The following is a 12750-nucleotide window of genomic DNA, read 5'->3' on the forward strand; positions in this document are numbered from 1 at the left end:
GACTCATAAATAGATACTGCGAAATATTCTAATTTTTTTTTTAAATCTAAGATTTCAATTAAATTTGTGCACAATATTGTACTTGATTTTGGTTGCTAAAGAAACATCTTTCTTAATGACATGAAAATAGATATATCTTGTTCTCTTTTACTGTTTTATAAGTATACAATTTTTTTTATTTAGTTTTATTCGAAAAAAAGTGTAAATATTTTATTATAATTGGAAATTTTATAATAAAAGAGGACTAGGAGTATCAAAATACGAACATTCTATTCGGATGTTTCTTTTTTATTTGCCTACGAAATTTTGTAAATTGTAACAATCAATCAATAGAGTACAAAAGACACAAAATTAATTTTATTTTTGGAATTTAAGAAAAAGAAAAAAATAGTATTTTTTACTTGAATTAAATGTTTAAAAAAAACGGTACAATCTTGGTTGGATAGTTTATTAATATTTGTCTAGACGGAAAAATATGCATATCTAACCAAAAATGTTCTGAAAAAATTTAATATAATGCAATAAAAAAAAGGGACGACTTTGTTTTTTCGTTATGAATTTCGCGTGGAGAATGGCTACAAAGAGTTTTTTTACACTCTATATATTAATTAGAATTTAGAATATTTTAATCAATTTTGAAACTTATTTTTTTTTCAAGTACTCTTATTAAAGAACTTTAATTATAAATACGACTGGCATCATTTTTTTAAATTAAATTAATTTACAGTAAAAGTCATTTGCCCTTTTTGAGAGAATGACCCATATAGCATATATTCATTCTATTTCAAACCATTCCATTTATCAAGACAATGCATTTTGTAAAATAAATTTCATTTAAATTAGATTCAATGTAAAATGAAAAAACAAAAAAAAAAGCTTCAGAATATGTGACGCGCTCCGAAGAAAGGTACCTAAGAAGAAAATCATTTTAAGGTTATGTTTTTGTAATTTTTATTATAATTAAAAGTTTCTGTTTAATTGTAAAAATCAAAAATTAGTTTTACTAATTATTTCAGATGTAATGAAGACAAATATCAGTTTTTTTTCATACATTAAGAGTTGATTTCCTTGATGTATTTTCATTCCATAAATTATAAACATAACCTAACATTTTTTGCTTTTGTACCTTTCTTCGGAGCGCATGGTTTCGAATTTATTAAACTCAAAATTCGAAAACGATTTGAAATTAAAATTATTCTGAAGACAGAGTACCGTGAATAGAAATTAGTTTTGCAGAAATTTATCGCGATTGTAAACTTTATAAAATTTTCTTTTAAATTTTTAACATTTTACATTGAGTGCAAATACACATTTTTTTTTTTTTGAATAATTGTTCTCTGCACAGAAACTTAAAGATGTGTAAATTTTTTGTTCAAAATTTGATTCTCTTTTTAAATTAATTTCATGGAAAATAAATAAAGTAGCTTTTTACTATTTACAGGAAAATTTAGCCTTAAAGGATATGAATCTTACGATTTTTATTATTCCATCGGGAGTGAATTTTTTTCAATACCTTCAAAGTAAATTTTATTAATTTTTTATTGAAATTTATTTCGAAAGTACATAGGTATTTAACAAATTTCGAATAAAATTTCAGGCTTGTTAAAATTTACCGCGAAAGAAGTGAAAATTACTATATTCTTTTTTTCTGCGTAACATGTTTTCAGTTTGAATCGAAATTCAAATTTTTGCACACAGCCCCTGACAGAACTGTTTGAAATAGAATAACTCATATTTATAAATATACACTGGAGTTGAAAAGTTTTTTTTTACTAAACTTGTGTGGATTGTCTGAGAATTGTCGATTTTCACTTACACTATGCAAAAAAGATTTTGCTGAAAATTCATTTATAATTATAAGACCAGAACTATGAAAAATATGAATAAAAAATTAATAAAATTATTAATCAATTGTGACTTGAACCTTAAGCAAAAAAAATTGGAGTTTATGTTAACCTTTCTAAAAAAAAAATCACTAATGGTACTATTTCTGAATCCGAGATTTCAAATATCAACCATAGACATATCTCAAATTAAAAAAAAAATTGTCAAACTCTTCGCTTTGATTATAAATAATTATTGAATTACGAATATTGACGAAGATCTTGAGATGCTACTCTCCACCTGCGAACGCCAAGGTCACCGCTAGATGGCAGTTCATTTAATAAAATCAGATTCTTCACCACCTGGTGGCGACCTTGGCGCTCTCAAGTGGGGAAATTAAACTATCATTTTATCCCTCAAAAACTGTTTTATAATTAAAAAACTGTCACTTTTGAACTACTTTTTATTTATAAAAATTCAGTCCGAGGCTCTATTCTTGCAATAAGCTAAAGAATAGGAAAAATAAAATACTATTGTATTAGTTTTTAACCTTTTTTTATACTTAGCACGGAAGACTGAATCTCAAGACAAATTTTTTAAATTCTACGTTGCGGAAGTATTTTTAAAAATTTTGTTCAGTCATTGTTCATATGAAACTTGTTACCCGAAAATGAATTCGATGTCAATTTTGTAAAATTAAAAATTGAGAACTCTTCTTTTTAATTTGGATTTTAAAAGTTAAATTCGAATTTCAAAATTCATTTACTTGGAAATTTTTTAGGTCACTGATTATACGAATTTAATATTAATTACATAATCGAATTTAATACAATTAAAAAAATATCTACCATTTTGAATTTCGATGATCTGAAGATTGATTCGTATAGTTAGTGATTTTTAAAATTCTTATTAACAATTAAGAAAATCCGAATAATTTTAAAGAATTCTTCCATAATATTGAATTCGTTATTTTATATTTTTTTAAATACCTTTAAAAAAAATCTTTATTAAAGATCAGTCTTAGTATAAAATTCTCTAAAAGTCGTGAAACTTTAATTAAATTAATATAAAAAGTTTAATTTAATTAAAGGGCACCGTAAATTTGTAAAAAAAATAAAAATGTTATTTATGCCAAATAATTTAATTGTTTACATACAAATAATCTTTTCAATTTATAATAAACTTTAAAAATAATTCTAGTTCCGTAAGTGAATTTTCAGCAAAAATTATTAAAACTTCATTTTCGAAGTGACCTTATTTTCAAACAATTCATCAAATTACACTATATATTATGAAACATGGGCACATTGGTTATGACTGACATTGTATAATATTACCTCTACGGTGTATATGTATATATAATTATATATGTACATAATATTTGCTGACTTCAGATCTAAAGTCAAAGTTTTTCAAGTTGATTTTTAAAATTAATTAAACTTTTTTATTAATAAATCAATTCAATTTTTTAAATAAAACATTTGAATTTATTAATAAAAGTAATTGGATTGAATAATTTTTATTAATCAATCAACAATAATAATTTACAAAGTATAGTAAAGCACAAGCATTATGTTCAAAATTTTAAATATGAAAAATTACTTTTCTTTCTTTTATTATTTTGTTGGGAAAAAAAGTGACGTGTTGTATAATAATTCTGCATCTTGTAATTATAAACTGAGAAAAAGAAAACACCGCACATTTTACCATGTACTATAAGTAAATTAAAATATCTAAAAATAGCCGTGTCTTTTTGCAATCAATTTCGTTTTACCACTTTCTACATTATAAATTAAAGATAGTCATTATTGTGACCGTCTACATTTTAAAGCAATTTCGTGAATACAAATATAAATATTTCATTATTGTAAATTCCTATCTTTACATAATAATAATCATAAAAATAATAGTAATAATAAAAATAATAATTATAATAATTAAAATAGTAATAATATTAATAAGAATAATAATATTAATAATAATATCAATAATAATGGAAAAACTTCAGTGCCTGATTCCAATAAGAATAAACAATTATTTAATAAACGTTGTTTCAAATCCATTCGTGCCGATTGGATTTTTTTCTGTAAAAATTTCACAAATTAAATTTTTTATAACTAAAACCATATTTTAATTGTTTTGTTTATTAAAGTTTTTATCAGTGTATTAAACATAGTTCTTTTTATGGCAAATAAAAAAATGAAATTGAAGTTTTTAAAGTTTATTTTGAATAATATTTTTAGTAGTGAATAATTATGGATATACTTTTAATATTTATTGAATATTTTAGGCTTTTATAAAAAGATTTTTAATGGAAAATTTGTTGGAAAATTGTATTTTTTAAAATTATTATTAATTTTAGGGTAGGGGGGGAGAGGGTAATTTTGAAAATTTTTGCTTTTCCTTGAGATAATTATTTTAATTTGTGACGTCACGAATGGATGAAACATATCATGTAAATTTATTTGGATAAAAAAATAGTGTTTACAAAAATCTTGCATAGTTTTCAGTTTTATTTCGGCTAACAATCGATTCCCTGCACTGTATCAAAATACATTTGTATAACGTGTTCTGAAAGTTTTAATTAAAGTAACTTTTTATAAACAACTTTTGCTTTTTTAAAACAACTTTTCATTCTTTTTTTTTTAAATTGAAATCAAACGTTTTTTTAAACTCTATTTATTTCAAGGTTTTTTTATCAAAATTCTAAAATAAAAAAATAATAGAAGTTTTCAGATATTCCATATACAGTTTAGGTTCTAATTTTAATTTAGTTGATATTTTTTTTTTTGTGCAGTGTTCAAATTTAGTAGAAAAAAGATTGAATTATTTTGCTCTAAACGAAAATAAAATACAAAATAGGTATACTGGCTAACGCGCTGATCTGAAAATGGAATTTAGTGTTCAAAATAAACGACTTAAATTTTAACCGATTATAATATATATATATTTTTTTTCTTTCTAATGACAACAGAAAAATTTTTAAACAATATTTTCCCGAGTTTTCTAGTTTTTTTTAGTCAAAACATTTATAAATTAATAAATAACAAAAAAATAAAATTCTTTTAAATAAATTTAGATTTTTAGTAGAAAGTACCGAGTATAAATATTTTAATTTGCAAACCAAATATATTAATTGTTATAAACAATTTATTTAAATAAACATCCTGAGCTTAATAATCCCTGTAAAAATATCGACTTTTTTCAAAATTTGTATCACTAAACTATTACGAGTAATGGATAATAAACATAAATTACTGTAGGTATGTTAACAATAATTATTATTATAAACATTTTTTTTTAAACAAATTATAATTTTTCTAAAGTTTCAAAAACTGGAACTTATCAATTGTGTTTTCAAAAGTTAAAAAATTCATTTTTCAAAAAATTTGAGATAAACATAAATTTAATATTTTTAAAGACCTCAACAAATCGACCTCTGTTATATTAACAACGAATTTTCAATTTAAAAACTTTTTGACATAATTTTTATGTTTCTTATTAGAAAAAAAGGACCAAAATCTTTAAATCACTTAATTAAAATAATGTTTAATTAAAAACAGAATCGTCTTAAATATAAAAACATTATTAGAGAAATAAATTATTATAAATTTTTTATTTTAAAATTAACTGCAGTTCTTATGTGAGGAAAGTCATTTTTGTTTCAATTTCTCGAAATAAGAAAATAATTATGAATATCTTAGTTTCCTTATATTTAAAAACATTTTTTTTTCATTTTATTTTTCTCTTTATCATAATTCTTATTATAATTATGATTAATAAACATATTCAAACCAAATTCTTAAGATTACATTCTTTTCTGGATAGCACGTATAATATAACATAAATATAATATAAAATATAAATCAAAATTGTGGTATCTCAAAAATTTTCAAATTTTTAGTCTTTTTAATCAATTAGTCAATTAATCGGTTATTTGAATCAAATAATTTTTTTTTAGTGTATTATACGTTACAATTAATCATTTTCCATTCTGTTTATTGGAACTTTTAATTTAATATCAAAATTTGTGACGCCCTCTGAAGGAAGGTATCTACCTTGCATGGCAAGCTTGCTGCAAGATTACGTGCTTATCTGGACATGGTAATACTTACATTTTTTTTAAATTTGAATTTATGTTTTAAAAAATCTAAGAAATTGAAAATTTTTGAGATGCAATAATTTTAGTTTATTTTTTGTTACTCGTACTTATATATGAAATCAAACCTCCAATTGTTAAAACTGTGAATAAAAAATTACAATTATAATTATTATAAAAATGTTTATAACAATACTGCTATTTGGCATTAACGTTGCTCATTTTAAAAAAACACTAAAATCCGTTAAGACTTAGGAACTGTACCCTATTTTTAACATTAAATTCCTTTTTCGGACCACTTTGTGGGTGTTTAAAATTTATGAGAACAATTACTTAAATGTTACAAAATCGATTTGTGAAAAAAATTTAAACAAAAAATAAATGCATAAGCAATTCTAGCGTTTTTATATTTCTTTGAACACCCATGAAAAATGTCCAAAAAAATTTCCCCAAAAAAGTCGGCAATAAACAGGGAAAAGACAGAGAATTTTTACCCGATTGGGATTATAATGTCATTGATAATACACTTTTTGTCAATTTTGCATTTTCTATCAAATTTAAAATATTTAGTAGAATTTTAATCAAAGTGACACCAACGTGACACTAAAGAATTTGAATAGGTTTATGAGACAATTTAAAATAGATAAAAGATAAACATTAAGAAACTTATATGCTTTAATTAAAGAGTTAGATATTTTTATAGTACATTTTTCTTTGCCCTTATTTGCATCGATGCTCAGCTAATATTTGAGGTTTTTAGAGATGAAAGTATTTATTTGCATTTGTATTTAAATAAGACTAAAACGAAATGAAACTGTTAAAGTCAACATTAATAAATGTTCAGTTACAAATATTTCAAAAGATTTATATAAAAATTTTCATTAAAATCCTTAAAAACGCAACATTTCGAATGTGAAAATTCAACATTTATGGTATTAAATGCTTATAAACTTTTGAAATCAAAAAAATGTATTTGAAATTTGTCCGGATAATGAGGTCTCTATAATCCACATCCATAAAATATTTTAAAAGTGCAGTAGGAATCGATTTTGGTGAAATAAAATGAAACAATAAATAATTGAAGAGTAATGAATGATGAACTAGTATTACATTTTGTAAAAAATGAGATTATTGTGTTAAAAACGTATACAACATACATTTTTTTATCTATAAATACATTTGAATGGACGAAAATTTATAAGTAATAAAATTTCTAAAATTTATTCTTTATCAAGCACTTTAGTTAGTGATTACGAATAACGTCTTTCGGTATATATTAAGCGCAAAGTAATGGTCTTTTTAAAAAAAAATCGAACAAATACGATCTTAACTCGCAGCACTGAAACCTAGGGTTTCGTACACGAAACGAACTTATTTACATAGAATCAAAAATAAAATTCAAAATCAAATTAATGCAATATAAATATATAATTAAAAAATATATTTCAAAATTTGTTTATTTTCAAATAAGAATTTAATTATGATTATTATTTATTACACAAACAATTGAATTAGATTTATATTCAACAAAATTTTCAATAAGAATCATATAGTACACACTATTCAATTAACATTTTATTCCACTGGCTTTCCAATAAACATTTTATCAACGGGGGACAGCATTTTTTTAATGAAAATCTTGAAATATCTTAAAATATTGAGATAATTTTTTTTGAAATTGACAAGACTTCATTGCAAAAAAATGCTAAACAATAAAGGACCCCACCCAAAAAATACTTAAATTGGTTCCCGGTCAAATTTGTTAATATACTTATTGGATATGTTTGTTCCAAAATAATATCCAAATCAAATTTGACCGGGAACAAAATTATGTACTTTTTGTGCGTGATCCTTTCCAGATTTTAATAACCAAGTAAGTTTTTACTTTTCCTCGATAAAGATAATCCAAGCTTTATTTAGGGAGCATCCATAAATAACGTTATACACGATTAGGGGAGGGGGGGGGGTGGTTGAAAAATGCAACTGATTGCAACAAGGAGGGAGGTGGGTGATTTTGAAATGTAACGTTGCAAAATGTTTCTTAATATTATTATAAATTATTATTGTTGTGTAAATCATTATCAGAGTTAATTTTAATAAATAATAATAATATGAGAAATAAGAAAAATTACTTCATTAATCCAGAAAAATAATATAAATCTTATTTTTGGGGGTATAAGTCATTTTTGCAACGTTCTATTTAGGGGAGCGTTCATAAACTACGTAGCATGCTAGGGGGGGGGGGGGGGTCGTCGGAAAAAGTCTACGCTAGTCTACGTGGGGGGAGGGGGGAGATCGACTCTTACTACGTAGTTAATACATATAAGCTAAAATTAATTTTGCAAACTTACTACCCGTCGCCATTGTTAAATGTTACTATATGCCAAGAATAAAATATTTTATTCAGAATATTTGACATTGTTTTTAATTTAATTTTTAATTGTTTTTAATGCGAATATAGTTAAATATGCAGTTTGAAAAAAACTACGTAACACACGGGGGGAGGGGGGGGGGGGTTCAGCAAAAGTCTACGTAAGTCTACGCAGGGGGAGGGAGGGGTCAAAAAATGACAAAAATAGGTCTACGTAGTTTATGAACGCTCCCTTAGGGGGGGGGGGGGTGTTGGTAATTTGCAACCAAATGCAACGAGGGGGGGGGGTAAAAAAACCCGAAAATCAGTGTAACGTTATTTATGGATGATCCCTTATTCATTTATCTAAGATTGTTATAAATTTATTAATCAAATTTCCCACTAGATAAGCGATATTCAAAAGTTAAATTAATTGTAAAAGAAGTTAAGATTTTAGATTTAATTTGCAACATTTGCAATAAATACTATTTTAAAAATATCCGAGTACTTTGCGCTGAGTAGCAAAAAGCATTAGGCGTTATTCATAATTCCACACCATTTGGTTGTTTGCATTAATTATTTTATTTGTTTTAAAATTTTTACTTATTTAACTTTATTTTTTGTGAACGCGTTTTAATTTACCTTTTTGTTAATATACATTTAATGCATTCACCATAACACTCAATGCGCATTTTCTTGAATTGCGCATTACGAGAGCCACACTCCCACAGCGTTATTCCATACCTTCCAATACTTTTTTTTACAGGATCTGTTGTTAAAATCTAAGATGGGGTGGCTGATTTTTTGTCCATTTTAATGATATAATTTAAAAATAATAAAAAATTGTTGAATTTCTTCGCTCACATGTTTCATGAAAAATACAATTCAATTACTAAATACAAGCCACATAATATATAATTTCTTGAAATATTTTTAAAATCTTGATTAGCTTTATAATAACTATTAAACTAACTCATAACTGATATTAATTTTTTCTAATAGACATAAATTCTTGGTTATTTTGCAGTCACATCTTTATAAAATTTCAAGAGTATTTTTTTAAATATTTATAAACTTTTTTAAATATTTATATATTTATTATTTATTTATCTCATTTTAATTTTCTAATCATTTTATAGAGTAGTTGCACCATAAGAACATTTAAGGGGGTCCAGTGTTGGAAAATTAAAATATGTGACAATCGGCGCCATCATTGGCTTAGCAATTGTTACATAATACAAGAAGAGAACAAAAAAATTCTTTTTGAGTATTTTTAGTTCATTTTCGCAACTTTAGATGGCATATTTCACAAGGCCTTTTATTCGGGAAGACATAGTTTCCGGGCAACCTATTTTACATAAATTAAAAATTCCAACGGGATTCTCTCTTCATATAAGACTTTTTTCTAGACAACAAACCTCAAAAACAATTTTTTTTAAATGTTTTACAATGTTTCATAGACATTTTTCTTAAAAAAAATCGAAAAAAATGCTGTGTTTTTGGGTCAACTTACCCCCGTAGAAAATAGCAGGAGGTGAAAATAATGTAAATTTTTAGAGATTTGTGCTTTTTTTTTGAGAGATTTTGTTGCTTTTTAGATAAAGAATCGAATGGTTTTTGGTTTTTTAAAATCAGTTCAGTAGATAAAAGAAAAATCGATTCTTTTGAAATCCTTGACCAGAAAGTCCCCTGAAACTTATTTGTTGAAATAATTAAAAGTTAAAAAGAATTTTATTAGCAAATGTGACGACGAGCTCCGAAGAAAGGTTATGTTTGTCTTTTACCTTAATTAAAGGACTCTGTTTAATTGTAATAAACTAAGATCAGTATTTATTCATTATTTTAGAAGTATTACATTAATACTAATTTGTCAGTATATTATTTATACAACATTATCGTGAAAACATATCAAAACCGTTCCATTCAGTTGCATTGTTTTCGTTATATTTTTAAATAAATTTTTTTAGCATTATTATCTGGCAAAAATTTTCAGACCTTATTTTTTAGGCAACCCGAAGTTTTATTGTTAAACGATTCAGCCAGTCAAAAATAAAAATAAACTTTACGAAACGTATCAACGAGGAAATAATTTAACAATAATTATTGACAATAGTTTTCAAATTATCATTAAAATGCACCATAATAACGATCAAACACCCTATTTCAAAAGCAAAATGAATAGTTCTATTATATTTAAAATAAATTTCATCCATAAAATTTATGAGCTTAGAAATCATGCAGTGGGATCTTGAACTATAATAAATGATGTCATGGGACTGTGGCCTTATATAATTATTACCATCTGAATGTTAATTTCCGTTTTCATGTTTCTTGTAAAATTACTTAATTGTAACAGCTCGTTATTTGCTGTTACTCTTCAATTATATAAGTTTTGATAGGAGAAATGTCAAAAGAATTTATTCAATTATTAAAGGAATTATTGGATATTTGTGTAAAATGAGGAAAGAGCCCAGCTGAGTTCAGTGTGAACAATGACGCTATACGCTTATTGGCTCTTTTTACAACTTTTTTTTCTTTTTTTCAAAATTAAAAATTAGTCCCCTAATATGCGACACCAAGTGCGATTCCACAATCAATTAATTAATTGTAAATTCGCTATTTGGTATTTTTTTAATGTTTAAGATCAAATGTTTGAATATTCGATTTTCTATGTATTTGAAAATTATTTAAAGTTTTTTTTTGCCTGCGTTGAAAAATTATATATTTGATATAAATACTGGAAAAATGCTTGTAAAAATGTATCGATATACGATATTGTGAATAATTATAATTATTAAACTAATTGTCTTTTTAAGTCAAATTGGTTGATAATATTCTCATTAATAAAATTTAATCTAAAAAATGTCTTATTATAAACAAGACAATTAGAATGATTGATCTATTAATATAACTAAGGTTTGAAAAATGTGTAAATGTATGTAAATATTTTGAATTAAGATCAAGACTGCAAAAATAGCGTTTAAGTTTCAAACAAATTTTTATATTTTCTTTTTTCCTGAGGAATTTTTTCTACTTTATCAAAATTTTCTTTTCCTTATCAAAAATATTTTTACTAGATACATAGAAGCATTAACAAATTTTGTTTTTTGTACTTTTATTTCATACTTTTTTCTATATTATTATATCTTATTTATTTTTTTTACTTGATTAGATTTATTGAATTTAATTATTTTGTTATAATTGTAAAATATTCTTGAAATTATTAGTTTTATTTTTGTTAAGAAAAAGAAAATTAATAATTATTATGGATCTTAATAGACAAATTAGAAATAATGATTAAACGTTTTTGTGTTCAATTCTTTCCTATTATCTCGAAATAACTTAATTATTGATAATGGGAAAGAATTTCCTGTTTGTTGATAGTATTTATAAAGAATGCATTATACATATAGTATGTATATGTATATGAGTATTGAAAGCAATGAGAAATGTCATACACCTCAACGGAATAATACATATATACACAATTATTAAATGTTACTGTGTATAATGATTATGTAAATAACAATTGTCCATGAATAACTGTAAATAAAAATATTATTTGTTTATACATTTATATTTTAGAAAGACTGCTAGATAAAAAAAAATGATTGTGAGAAAAATACATGAGATGAAAGATATCTATATATATACATATTTATTGGTCTATTTTATTTCCTCTCCACGCTGCAAAATTTATCTAAGAATTGAAAACTTTTATTATAGACAATAAAGCCTAAATTATTAATTTGCGAACTAATAAAAGCAATTTATAACAAATATTTCAAAATTTCAATAAAAAAATAAAGATTGTTTTGATAAGGGCTAATAAATTAAAAATAATGTGGATTGTATTTTAGCTTGAATAAAGAATTTGACGTTTTATTTTTTAATCCATACATTATGATTATTATTATAGTAAAATAATGAACAAATGGAATTGAAGGTTATGAAGCAACCCTTAAGGGTTGCTTCACAATTCCATACGAAACTCAAGGTGTATTCCGTGCGGCGTGCATGATCTTTTCAGCCGAAAAAGGCTTTCGCACAATACCTTTATTTTCATTGGAGTAAGAGAGACAGACTGTGTATCTGACTCTCTTACTCCAATGCAAATTTTCCTTTCTGGACAATTCTTACAGAAGGTGTAAACGCTCCTTTATATAAATGCATTAAGGTTGAGTCCACAATATGCACTTTTCTTAAATCGATGCATACCCTCTACATCGATTTCCATTGTTCGAACAATAGAAATCGATGTAGATGGTATGCATCGCTTTAAGAAAAGTGCCTATTGTGGACTCAACCTTAGGATCATATTGGAGAAAGGCCATAATAAGGATAGAAGTATGTGTATTTTCTCTCTCTCTCTCATTGCTCAACGCAAAATGCAGCGTTCGAACGGAAATATGTAAACACTGCCTTAATTAGTATAATTTACAGTATTTTACGTAAAGAACCTAAAGTGACGCGTCGC

The sequence above is a fragment of the Leptopilina heterotoma genome, unplaced genomic scaffold (assembly GCF_015476425.1).
Source record: "Leptopilina heterotoma isolate Lh14 unplaced genomic scaffold, ASM1547642v1 Lhet_21, whole genome shotgun sequence".
Classification (NCBI taxonomy): Eukaryota; Metazoa; Arthropoda; class Insecta; order Hymenoptera; family Figitidae; genus Leptopilina; species Leptopilina heterotoma.